Raw genomic sequence first — 14,565 nt, forward strand, 5'->3', positions numbered from 1 at the left:
TTGAAGAATCACGACGGTTCAATTCAAGTCTTGGCAGATGTTCGCTACATACCTAGCTTGAAGAGAAATCTCATCTCATTAGGGGTCCTAGAATCTAAAGGGCTCACAATCACTTTGAAAGATAGATTACTAAAGGTAGTAGCTGGGGTATTGACGGTGATGAAAGGTACAAGAAGGAATAACCTGTACTATTTAAATGGAAGTACAGTTATTGGATCAACATCAATAGCTTCTTCGAAGAATGCAGATTCAGAGGCTACCAGGTTATGGCATATGCGATTGGGACATGCTGGTGAAAAAGCTTTGCAGAGTTTGGCGAAGCAAGGCTTGTTGAAAGGTGCAAATTCTTGCAAATTGGAATTTTGTGAACATTGTGTTCTGGGCAAGCAGACGAGGATAAAATTTGGTTGAACAATTCATAATACAAAAGGAATTCTGGACTACGTTCATACTGATGTGTGGGGACTTACTAAAGTGGCTTCTTTGGGAGGTATGCACTATTTTGTTACTTTTGTTGATGATTATTCAAGAAAAGTATGGGTGTATCTAATTAAAAGGAAAAATGAAGTTTTAGATGCATTTCTGAAATGGAAGAAGATGGTGGAGACCCAGACTAATCGAAAGGTTAAACGACTTCGATCAGACAATGGTACTGAGTACAAAAATGATCCATTTATACAAGTATGTCAAGATGAGGGCATTGTACGACACTTCACTGTTTGAGATACACCACAACAGAATGGGGTGGCAGAACGTATGAATTGGACTATACTAGAGAAAGTTTGATGTATGTTGTCCAATGCTGGATTGGGCAAAGAATTTTGGGCTGAGGCAGTTACATATGCGTATCATCTAATTAACCAGTTGCCATCAGCTGCAATAAATAGAAAAACTCCTATGGAGAGGTGGGCTGGTAAACCTGCTACTGATTATGATTCTTTACATGTTTTTGGTTCCACTGTATATTATCATGTAAAAGAATCTAAGTTAGACCTAAGAGCAAAGAAAGCATTATTCATGGGTATAACTGGTGGAGTAAAAGGATACCGTCTCTGGTGTCCTGATACAAGGAAGATTGTTTTCAGTAGAGATGTGAATTTTGATGAATCAACCATGATGAAGAACAAGGATTCACAAAAGGATAAGAAAACCAGTGGCACTTTGCAGCAGGTGGAGCTTGAAAAGGTTAATGATGATCCAGCTAATATTGAAGGAACAAATGATGAAGAAGTTTCGACCCAAGAACTTCTACAGCAATATGATTCAATTGCATATAGGAGGCCAAGAAGAGAGATTCGTATGCCTGATCGCTTTGATGATATGGTGGCCTATGCACTTCCAATTGTAGATGATGATATTCCTTCTACTTACACAGAAGTAAGAAGTAACCCTGATGGTGTAAAGTGGAAGCAAGCTATGAATGAAGAAATGCAGTCTCTTCATAAAAATAGGACTTGGGAGTTGGTGACACTACCCAAAGGAAAGAATACAATTGGATGCAAATGGGTATATGCAAAGAAGGAAAGATTTCCTAGTAAAAATGAAGTTCGATACAAGGCTAGATTGGTAGCAAAGGGTTACGCTCAGAATGAAGGAATAGACTACAATAAAGTGTTTTCTCCAGTTGTGAAGCATTGGTCTATTCGGACTTTGCTAGCCTTGGTTGTGCAATATGATCTTGAACCAGTTCAGCTGGATGTGAAGACCACATTTTTACATGGTGATTTAGAAGAGGAAATTTATATGACTCAGCCAGATGGATTCAAGGTTGCTGATAAAGAAAATTGGGTTTCCAAACTGACAAAGTCACTTTATGGATTGAAACAATCGAGGCAGTGGTATAAGCGATTTGATTAGTTTATGAAAGAGCATGTTTAACAGTTGAAGAAGGCACTATCAAGTGTTGTTGACAAAGGCAGAGAGAATTGTATGAAGATAAGATTATTCGAATCAAATCTTTAAGGTGGAGATTATTGGAAATCATCCATATTTATAGAAAGTCAAAGATATGGGTATCAGAAAGATATGGGTATCAAAATATGAGATTTAAGGCACCAAAAGTGGGATTGAGATTTGGCATAAGATAATTGCAATTTTGATCCCTGAACCTCAACTATAAATAGGCCTAACCATTTCTCTTCTTCATCATCCCAAATTTGCCATTCTCTACTTAAGGCATTGTTTTTCTCTCTCCCTCTTTGTAAATTCTCACTTGTATTTTAGAGTGAAATATATTTGGTAGTGCCCGAGGAAGTAGGCAAAATTTGCAGAACCTCGTTACACACCAATTTCTTCCAACTAATCACACCAATTAGGACTACAATAGGCCATCAATCCAATCACACCGAGTCGTGGTGGTTTTCACTCATAAAGGTGCAGCTGAGCTGTCAAACATATATTGCGGTTTAACCGCCAAAATTGCAGTAATACTGCCAGAATACACTTCCTCCATCACATATCAAACTCATCCCAATGCACGTGCATAAATAAACTACCACATATATTCCATAAACAGATGTCATGCATACTTTTCATACATAATCATGCTTTCGGAGTTATCAGAACACAAATCGTACATATATTTTTCAAATGTCTTACTTGTATCACATACAGACACAAATCAACAGATGTCACATTTCAAGTCTTATTTAAGGCAAGCGAACCCCACGAAAAATATAATTACAAATTTTGGAGTCAAACGACCCAACTGGCCTAGCCCGTGCGGTCCACATGGTCGTGTGACCCACACGGTCTGGCACACGGCCGTGTGATGTCGACAGAATGCTTTTTAACTTTACACCATTTGTTGTTTTTTCGAGTTTTCCATTACACAACTGAAGCAATTTTTATGCTAAATCAACAATTGCAATTACTGGACCTAAAATTAAGAGTTAACACGACAAATTAGCCACAAGGAAACAAAACCAAATCACTAACTCGACTACGAACAATTGATCACTCACTTCTAATTTCACAAACCAACCCTTCAACACACGAAAACTTACCCAACAACAGTTGTAGCAACCCCCAAAATTTCCTTCACTTGCAGAAAAGAAAATCGTGTGCCTCACAGATTTCTCCTAACAGAACAAGAAACACTTAGATTGCCCAAATGATCAATCAATCAAATCACCCTTGAAGATAACGCCCAAAACAGAATTTTAAATGGATTACGCAAAACTTACCAAATGATAAAATGACCGTAAGAGAACTAGCACACTCGCACAATACCGCAAAATAGCCAACTGACAACGGATTTAAAAGTCAAAAAGGAAATAATTGAAGAAGGAAAAAGGAAAAAGAACAATGGCAGAGAAAAGTTTACTTTTGCAATAGCATTAAGCAAAAACTGAAAAGAAAAAAGGCAGGGTAATGGGAATAGAGAAAATTGGAGAGAAAAATTAGGAGATTATTCTCTTTTTTTTAAAAACCACTCACTCACTCCCAAGAAATTTGATTAGTTATACTTATTAGATTTTCCCCAAAGTTATAAAAAAATAATTTTCACTTTGCACACAAGACCACTAAACTAAAAAGCTCATTCCTATCATAATTGAGCAAAAATAGTTTATTAACCAAATGTTCAAATATAAGGGTTGGGACAAAAATAGCAAAAATTTGATGAAAATGATTCAAACCCAGAACTTCTTACATACAAGCACAACACTTAACCACTATAACAAATCAATTCATTTGACAAAATTCCTACAACCTGAATTCAAAAATAAAATCTGACCACTCCTGATTTTACTAACCCAATCTTTTTTAACCCAATTTTTAGGATGGGACATTTTATATTTAAATATGAGAATAAAAAATTATAAATATTAAAATTGAATGTTAAATTTATTTTACTCTCACAAATTTGTATGCATAAAATTGATATTTTAATCTTAATATTCTCCTATGCTTCAAAAAAGGTAATTATTTGAGTTAAATTCGATATTCAACCAATAAAGGAAAGTGAAAATGTATATATGAAGGAATAGTCAAAAGTTTTAGTTGTTGAAATAAAGAGGGTGAAGTCAAGAGTTTTATAGTGAAGGGGATAAACAAAATTATAAAATTTTAAAAGGATTAAAATTTTAAAAAAATTATGGTAAAAGAGTTTAAATTAGGCATTTATTTTTAGGAAGAGCTAATTGAAGAGATGCACTTCTATAATTTAATTAAGATATTTAATTACGAACAATGAGTTCTCTCTGTGAAAACTCTGACTTTGAAAAATCCATTACTGAGGAGTTGATCCCTAAGAAAGTTCGTTTCAGAGGCGGAAATGTTGGTACAATAATAATATGTTGATCAACTCATCCCTGGAAAACCTATCTTGTGGAAGGATATGCTTGTCGGCAATCGTCAAAGGATACTTTTAATGATTTGGAAGGAAAAGATGATCTAGATATTTTGGACAGGGACATTCAAAAAACATTTTTGAATGGCGTACCCTCCATTTCCTTCTCGGATAGGATTCATAAAATCCTTATTCAAGGTATGGAGAACACAGTGATTTTAAAGCTTCTTGGTCGTAACATTGGTTTTTCGGTTTTGCAGAATAAACTGTACAATCTGTGGAGACCTTTAGCGGCTTTACATATGATGGATATAGAAAATGGTTACTTCTTGGTTAAATTCCAGAATAAGTTGGACTGTGAAAGGGTGCTTTTTAAAGGTCCTTGGATCATCTTTGGTCAATATTTGACGGTTCAACTTTGGACGTTAGCCTTTGATCCTACACAAGCTTACCCTAGTGTTGTGATGGCATGGATTAGATTTCCTGGTTTACCTGGTTATTTATACAATCATAAAATCATCACTGAGATAGGGGAAACGGTTGGAAAAGTGGTTAAATTGGACATGAACACGGATAGTAGGACTAGGGGACGATTTGCTAGATTGGCTGTTTATGTTGATTTGGAAAAGCCGTTGGTATCCCATATTTTGATCAACGGTCGAAAGCAGAATGTTGAATATGAATCTTTATCTACAATCTGTTTTCACTGTGGGAGATATGGACATGTGGAGAATTCTTATCCTTTTAAAATTTCTGAAATCCCTAGTGAAAAGGAGAATGCCCCGTCAAAAATGTCATCGGAGATTCAAAACACGGTCAAGGTTGGCGCTGAGAAGGAATACGGGAATTTCAGACCATGGATGATCGTTGAAAAGAAATTAAGGCAGAAAATTAGAGAAAACGTGTAAAATTCCTTTAATAACCAATAGATTGAAAAAGAAGGATCCTGATTTAGAGTCCTTAATAATAAAGATTTGTACAAAGAGGATTTTGAGGGATTTTTGCCGGATACCAGGCGTTATAAAGGAAAAGAAATTTCACATGGCAATTCTATGGGGAAAGATTCTGCTACTTTCTATAATGGTCGAATAGAGGGTAAAAAATAGTAATAATAATAGTAATTTAAAGGATGTGGGTTTGATGGAGAATGGTGGCCCTATTTTTAAAGTAAATGGTAAGCCAAATTCGGAGCCCAGTAAGTCTAGTTCTAGTTTGAAGGAAAATTTACACAATATAGAGAAGTCTGTTAGTAGTTTGGCATTGGGGTCATACCTGTTGGTTAGGCCCGGGGAGTTTTGGATCTTTCTGATCCGGATTTGGTAGCCCATCATTCTTCTGCTGCTGATGGAAGGGACAGTCAGTCTTTTACAGCAGTTGAAATGCAAACAACCCCAGGTGATGGTATGGGTCTCGGACTCGAAGGAGAAAGCTCTAAAAATCGGCCAGTTTTGGAGGATACAAGGCGAGATAGTATTGTTGTTTCACTGGATGTTGGAAATCTTGACTCTGGTAGACATTCGGCGGTTGTATTTCATAAAAGCATCCAAACCAAGGAAAATAACAATGCTCATCCCCCTAATAATTTTGATTCTTCTCTAGTGCTCTCCTCTGGTTCGGGTAAAGCTTTTAAAAACAGAGGTAGAGGTTAAGCTAAAAAACAGTCTAAACTTCTTCATGGCAGCAATGCTCGCTTCAAAATTTTAGGAGTCCAGCGAACACCCTTGAAGGAATCCATGGAGCATCTCGCCGAGAGCATTTCGACCTTTGCAACTTCTAATCTTGGGGTTGTAACTAGTGTTGAAACTGGTGCGCAGAAAGAGGGAGATAATGTCCCTGGACAGTAAGGATGTTCTTATAACCCTTATTTGTTTTGTTATTTTTTTGATAATTTGCTATTGGGGGTTTTGTATATTTTATTTTATTATATTTTATTATGGTTTTAAATCTAAATTTTTTTTCATGGAATTGTCAAGGGTGCGCTAGCAGGAAGTTTTTATGAGTCTTTCAAGAATACAATGCAGAGCACAGGCCTGATATTGTTTGTTTGGTGGAACCGAGAGTGAGTGGTAAAAAGGCTAATCTTATTATTGAAAAATTGGGGTTTAACTATTCACATCGAGTTGAAGCTGTTGGTTTTTCAGGTGGTATATGGATTGGATGGAAGGAATTTATCCAAATTCATATTGTTCGAAATCATCCGCAATTTATTTTCTTACGTGTTAATAATCTTATTCCTAATAATTCCTTTTTTATTTCCGTTGTTTGGCAATCCTGATAAGTCTAAACAAAAGCTTCTTTGGGAAGACTTAAAATCAGCTAATTCTAATCTTTCTTTTCCTTGGTTAATTATGAGGGGTTTTAATACTATCTTATCTCCTTCAGATAAAAAGAGTCTTGTTTCTATTGGTAAGCGTTGTGATTTTTTTGGTAATTTTGTTGACTCTTGTGAGTTGCAGGATTTAGGGTTTAATGGACCTGCTTTCACTTGGCAAAGAGGCGGTACTTTTGTCAAACTTGATCAGGCCTTAGCTAATGACGCTTGGGTGTCTGCTTTTCCATAATACTCTGTCCATCATCTTACTCGTATTAAGTCTGATCATAGGCCCCTCTTATCTACTATACCTGACCTTAGCATTTCTCAAGGCAGACCTTTCAGGTTTTTAGCGGGATGGACGAAGCATAGTGATTTCTCCAACCTTGTTAAAGAAAGGTGGAATTTTGCAGGTAATATGGTTGAATCTTTGAATAATTTCACATTTTTTGCTAAAGATTGGAACAGAAATATATATGGCTTTTTGGGTACTCGTAAGAGAAATCTTATAAGATCGCTTAACAATATCCAAAAAACCTTGGAGCATTCTTCCTCTACGTTTTTAGCAGGAAAAGAATTGGAAATTCGGGATGAGCTGGAAAATGTACTTGATCATGAAGATTTACTTTGGAGACAAAATGCTCTCTGTGATTGGCTTTAATTGGGGACCGTAATACAAAGTTTTTTCATAGTCCCATGTTGAGGAGAAGGAAATTCAACCGTATCACAACCTTACGCATTGATAATGGGGAATGGTGTACAGATCAAGGCATCCTGCAGGCTAAGGCGGTGGAATTCTTTGAAAGACTTTTTCGAGAGGCTTCTTCTACCTTGAGGGATATTCCAAATGTTGGTTTTCCTATCTTTAATTCTTCAGAGATTACTTTCTTGGAGGCTTCTATTACTAATGAGGAGATTAAAAGGGCATTGTTTGACATGGCTCCTTTGAAAGCTCTTGGAAGTGATGGTTTCCATGCTCACTTTTTTCAAAGTCAATGGGATATTCTTGGGAATGATGTGTGTCAGTGGGTTAAAGATACTTTTGATAGACGTCTGATTGAACCAGAATTGAATAATACGCTGATTGTGCTGATTCCTAAAAAAAAAAGCCTTGAGGACTTTAGCCACTTTAGGCCCATTAGTTTATGTTCTATTCTTTACAAGTTGGTAATGAAAATAATTGCGAATCGGTTCAAGGTGATCTTTCTTAAACTTATATCCCAAGAACAAGCTGGGTTCATAGCTGGGCGTAACATTTCTGATAATATTATTTTAGCTCAAAAGATCATCCATTCTATGCGATGCAATAGGAAAGGAAGGAAGTGGATGGCGATTAAGTTAGATTTGGAGAAAGCCTACGACAGAGTTAGTTGGGACTTTATAAGTGCTTCTTTGGTTGCTGCTGGAATCCCTGTCTCCTTAAGGAAAGTAATCATGTCAGTTATTTCTTCCTCTTCTATGCAAATTCTATGGAATAGGAGACCTACTCAAAAGTTCAAACCCAAGAAAGGAATTCGTTAGGGTTGTCCTTTATCGCCTTATCTATTTGTGCTTTGCATGGAATGGTTAGGACATTTTATTCGGACTGAAATTGACTTTGGAAAATGGGCCCAAATTCATCTTTCTCGCACAGGCCCTTCAGTTTCTCATTTGTTCTTTGCTGATGATTTAGTGATCTTCTATAAAGCTCAGCTTGACCAAGCTCATCTATTGGATAGCATTCTAACTAAATTTTGTGAAATCTCAGGCCACCAAATCAGTGTTAGGAAAAGTAACATATTCTTTTCCAAAGATACAAAAGCTAATGTTCGTAATCAAATCAACCAACTTTTTGGTTTTCAGGAAGTCTGAAATCTTGGCACCTATTTAGGTGTTCCTCTTTTACACGAAAGCATTACCAAAAGTACCCTGAGCTTTATTGTGGATAAAGTGAGGAAAAAATTACAGAGTTGGGACGCTAGGAAGTTATCTATTGCAGGAAGAATCACTTTGGCCCAATCAGTTCTTCTTTCTATTCCTAATTACTTCATGCAGTCCTTGATGATTCCCAAAGGTGTTAGTGCTGACATTGAAAGATTGGTCAGACAGTTTATTTGGGGTAGTAATGATGGGCATCCCAAAATGTCTTTGGTAGGTTGGAATTTTATTTTCCAACTAAGGGATCGGGGAGGCCTTGGGTTCAGACATTTGGAAGATCAAAATTTATCATTTCTTATGAAGAATGGCTTTAATCTAGTATCTAAAAGTAATGCACTTTGGGTTCGTGTTCTTCGTGCCAAATATGGTTGGAAAGATCAATTCCCAGATTCTATCAACAGAAGCCAATGTTCTCATTTATGGAGGGCACTTTCAAAGATATGGCCGCTTCTTCGAGAAAATCTTGCATGGTCTATTGGAGATGGTGCTAGTGCTTGATGTTGGAAAGATCCTTGGATTCTAGGTATGGGCCCTTTAATCTCAAAAATTCCTTCTTCTGCTAACTTTGATTTGGATTGTTGTGTCAGGGAGATTGTCAATTCTGATGGTAGCTGGAATTTGGATTTGTTTCGTGTTTGGGTGACTGAAGATATAATAAATAGAATCATTAGTATTCCTCCTCCACACCCTGAGTCTGGTTCGGATAGGATTATATGGACTCAGTCTGCTTCTGGTGTCTTCTCAGTTCGCAGTGCTTATTGGTATTTGAAAGAGAATTCTTGGAATTCTCAGGAGGAATATTGGAAGATTTTTTGGAAATATCCAGGTCCTCAGAGAGTAAGAGTCTTCCTTTGGCTTGCTTTCAAACAAAAACTTCTTACAAATTCGGAACGAGCTAGAAGGGGAATCAGTCATTGCAACTCATGTTCTATTTGTAGTCATGATATTAAGGATTTGGTGCATGTTCTCAGAGATTGTCTTTTCGCGCAAGATGTGTGGCGACTTGTGATTCCAGATCAGTTAAAACAAAGGTTTTTTCTGTTTCTTTTCAGGATTGGCTTACTCTTAACCTTTGTTTTCATGAAAGATTGCAGGGTTATGGTCTCATGTGGTCCTGCCTGTTTGGATTAGTTGCTTGGCGTATATGGAAGAATAGAAATCTTTTTATCTTCCAACACATATCTTGGACAGCATCGAAAGTGGTGAAAGTCTCCAGTTGCTGGGGTCGACACTACAACTCTCATGTTGGAGATCACATTAATAACAAGCAAGGCTCTTCTTTGATAGTCAATTCAAATGACAATTGGGTGTTTTTATCCACTGATGGAGCTGTAGTCAGAGATTCTGGTTATGCTGCAACAGGAGGCGTGGCTCATGACCGGGATGGAAGTTGGATAGTGGGATTTAACCGATTCCTAGGCATGTGCTCTCCGTTCGAAGCTAAAGTTTGGGCTATTCTAGATTGAATCCTCATTTTATTTAATAAGGGCTATAAACGAATCGTTATTATGACAGATAATCTTGAAGTTGCCCAGATCTTGACTGATATGGATTTGGAAGATTCAGGGATCACTGTGCTCCGAAGAACTCTTCGTATCTTGCATTCAGAAGGGGAGTGGAGGATAAAGCATATACCAAGAAATCAAAATTTGGTAGCAGATCGTCTTGCTAAACTCAGTTTGAGTTGGAAATCAAGCTTACAAGTTATTGATGAGGCTCCTAAGGATCTTTTAGATTTACTACAAGTAGATAAAACGAATGGTTTCTTTATGTAATTGATGTTTTTAATTTCACCAAAAAAAATTAAGATATTTAATTAGAGGTGTTTGTAGCTTAATTAACTTAATCAGCTTTGAATCAGGTTTGGGTTTAGATTTTTTAATCTTAAATCAATCTAATTCGTTTTACTATTTAAAAATAATAAAATGTGATTAAAGCGATTTGGTTTCAATCTCAAGTCCGATTTTTTTAAAATTTAACTTCAATTTAATTTGATTCAATCCATGAACACTTCTAAATTTAATGTCCCTATTTATTTTAATTTTGCCCTCAAAATAATCAAATAAGAAGGTAAGATTAACATGAAAAGTAAAATTATTATTTTAAGTGTAGAGAAGGCTTGAAGAAGATATTTAATTTTTTTAAGTTCTAAGGTATATTAAACAATTATGCATTGCAACCCAAAAAACTAAAAAGCATGCAATTAACTTCAAAGCCAACTATTTGTAAATCATTACATCCCACCTAATAAATTGAAGACATTATAAGTAAAAAGAGTGGCTTAGTTCAACCCATTTGTTACTAGAATTAACTCTTAGTTAATATATATATATATATATATATATATATATATATATATATATATATATATATATATATTATGAAAGGTGATGCTTTCACACCTTCTAAAAATCACTCATTTTATCTTAGAAATTTTTAAGTAGTTACAAGTATAAGTATAATCTGATTGAATAGTTGTAATTAGAGTTAAAATAATACAAAGTATAATTGAACTAAAAATTGAAACATATTAAGATTTATAATTTCAAAAAATTTAAAGAATTTACAAATATAATCATAAATATATATAGAATTGCAAATATTATATGCTTGGATAATTATAATTAGAATCAAATCAATACAAAATACGATCAAACTGAAACTAAAATATATATTTATTTGAATGTATATTAAAATAAATTTGGATAGAGAAACCACATGCTTATGGTGAGCCTTGAACTTTGAAAGTTAAGATTCCCAAAACTTCAACATTACTATTCCATTCAAAATTTCATTGACATATACATAGTGGAAGAGAACTGACATGGTTGTAAATAATTAATAATTTTGCATCAAATAAATAACTAATAATATATTATATAGTCGATTGAGTCTTACATTAATAAATATCATTATTGCTGTGATATCTTAAAATATATAAATTTAAATTTATTCAAGCACATAATATTATTTATCTTAAAAATAAGATAGCTCTGAATAGTTTAATAAATGTATCAAAAATATATATAATGTAAATACATAAATATTAAATTTTATATTATATAACAGATTATGGAATTAGACAGGACAATTGGGCAGGTAGAATCAATATGAACCAGGTTAATGTGAGTTTTTAAAATTTTGGATCAATTTTGATTCCAATCATTTTGAGTTGAATTACTTGAGATTGGGTCATTTTGATTTGTAGCTTAAATAGAAGTGTTAATGTGTAACAACTTATTTTTCAATGGTACCGGAAACGACGGTTTTGGATTCCCGTTTTCCAATGATCGAGTCAGTAAATATTATCTTTTAATATTTATGAGTCTATTATTTTGTTATATTGATTTTTTGTCCGGTAATTTTATTGAATGGTTAGTAATTAAGGTACAAAAACTAAATCGTAAAAATCATAAAAATTAATCGCTATTGATTTTTATCAGTTAAAAGGCTTAAATAGAAATTTTTTAAGGACTTAAATGGAAATTACACCATAATATATTAGTATCGCATGATTTTAACAATTTTTTGTTAAAAATTAAAGACAAATCAATGAAATTAAGGCATTAATTAAAAGAAACAAAAGTGGAAAGAATGAGAATGAGTTTCATTCTCATCTTCTCCACCGAATATCACCATTGAAGGAAGAATTGAGAGCTTCAAAAATTCCCTAGCATTCGGCCCTTGCATGTAAGTGATTCTAAAATTTGTTTTTTCGTAAATTTTATGTTTTTGCTATTGTTTTATTTCGATTTAGGTAATTCGAGTATTAATTCGTAAAACTGTTAAAGTTTATAAAAGTTACCATTGATGAATTTTTGAAACTTTTGGTGATTAAATGTTAGCTTTTAAGCTTAGAAATGAAAAAGGGATTAAATTGTAAAGTTTAAATGCTAGTTTTGAGTATGAGGACTAAAATGAAAATAATTCAAAATTAGCATGAAAATTCTGTAACTATAGATATTAGAGGGCTGTAGGATGATTTGATTGAAATCGAATTGCAAAATGAGGCTTAAATGTAAAAGATATGATTTTGATTTTATGGACTAAATCAAATATAAAATGAAACTTTGGGGAAATTGTGAAAAGTAAAATTAATGTCATATACATGGAATGGGATAGTATAAGTTATTGAAACTAATAAATTGAAATGAATTACTGAATAGATCAAGATTTGAAACAACCAGTGGATAATCAAGAAAAAAAGGAAAATTACAGAGTAGTCCTCGACTGTAACGCCCCAAAAAAATCCCTTATATATTTATTTTTGTATGTTTGTGACACAAATATCTGTCAGCTTTAGTGGTTATGTGCTCTGGGAGTGTTTGGGAGGTTCTAAGTTTAAGCCTCGGGAAAATTTTTTTCGTTTTTAAATGAATAAAACCCTATCTTTGATTAGTAGGCTTATAAATAGATGTTGGTAAAATATGTCAGAATGGGTCTACTAGTCTAGTGGTTAGATGGGGTGTAAATATACTGGAGGTCTTGTATTTGAATCTTTGTGCGATCAAAGAGATTTATTTTATTACTTGTGCCGTGTAAGGTATTTTGGTCCAGTCGAAATACTGAAGAGGTTGACTGAGGGTTGGTTTTGGTTGTTGAGAGGTTTATGGTGGGTTTAGTAGTGAGGATTTTAAGGAGAAATTTTAGGGATATGAAGTGAGAGTTAATGCCGAATTGAATTTCTTTTGCTTTCTCAATTTTTGGCTGGGGATTGGTTTTTCTTTTCATTTTGTTTCTATCGATTGTTTTCCATTCTGGAGGGCCGAATATTGCTAAGGGTTCCTACTAGTTTCTTTTTTCTTTTTCTCTCTTCTCTCTTCCGACTTTGTTCTTCTCTACGGCAAAAGTGCTCTTCCCCAAACTGTTGCTGCCGTCTACTTTTTCTTTTCCTCCATTACTTTTTTCCTTGTAACATTTTGGGTTCTCTATACTTTTCCTTCTAACATCGATTTACCATTTCTCTGCCAAAATATTGTTGTTTTCTTTCATTGATTTTTGTTTGGTTCGTCCTTGCTACCGGAAGTGTGGTTGCCTTCTCTTTCTTGGTTTCGTTTGTCATCATCTGCTACACGTTCTTTAACACTCTTTCGGTAAGTGTTCGTTTCTTCACCACTCAGTTACTTGAAGTTAGTTTTTAAAGGGTTGTGTATTATTTTGATCAAGAGTCGACTAAGGGACTGGGGACTGTCGTTGACGCATTAGGGGGTGGAATTTTTTTTTCTGTTATTGGATTGACAGTATAGATTGTCCCATTGGAAGTTGGATAACTTGTTTTGGTTTAAGATTAAATTGATTGTGTAGTGAATAATTGAATGGTATTTTGATCAAATATTAGGTACTTGGAGTGTTCGCGTGGGGTTAGGCAACAAAAAACAGGCTAGGTGTGTAAACACAACTCTGAAAAACGGAAAGTGGTGAAAAGCTGAAAAGTGGGGCTGTCGACACCACACGGGCATGTGGCCACCCATGTGATAGGCCGTGTGACTGAACATGGGCGTGAGATCGACGAGGCTGGCCATGTGTGATTTATAGACCGGACGTTGAGCCGTGTGGGCCACATGGGCGCATGGGCCCGCACGGGTAAACCACACGTGTGTGTGGAACGTATTGGGCCAGGTCATATGACCCACACGGCCAAGGCCATTCTATGCTGTGTGGGCCACACGGGCGTGTAGGCCCACACGAGCCGACAACATGGGCATGTGGGCCCATTTTTCACTATTTTGATGTTAAGGTTGTACAGGTCGCCCGAGACAGCTGTGAACCTTCTGTAGGGTCGGTAAGCTTACCTAGACCCCTAATTGATTGAATGACTATTATATCCATGTACGATATATATATTTATGACTGTATGTTGAACATGTTGTAAAACTGTAATGAATGCATGTATGATACCATGATTTGACATGACATGATTGTATGATACATAGCATGGGGATGGGTTATTATTGATCAGAGGAAGTGTACTGGAAGTCTTCGAGCCTAACTTACTGGCTACTCAGCTGTATGTTACTGTATAGTGCCGCAATCGGTACTACTTAGA

The sequence above is a fragment of the Gossypium raimondii genome, chromosome 7 (assembly GCF_025698545.1).
Source record: "Gossypium raimondii isolate GPD5lz chromosome 7, ASM2569854v1, whole genome shotgun sequence".
Taxonomy (NCBI): domain Eukaryota; kingdom Viridiplantae; phylum Streptophyta; class Magnoliopsida; order Malvales; family Malvaceae; genus Gossypium; species Gossypium raimondii.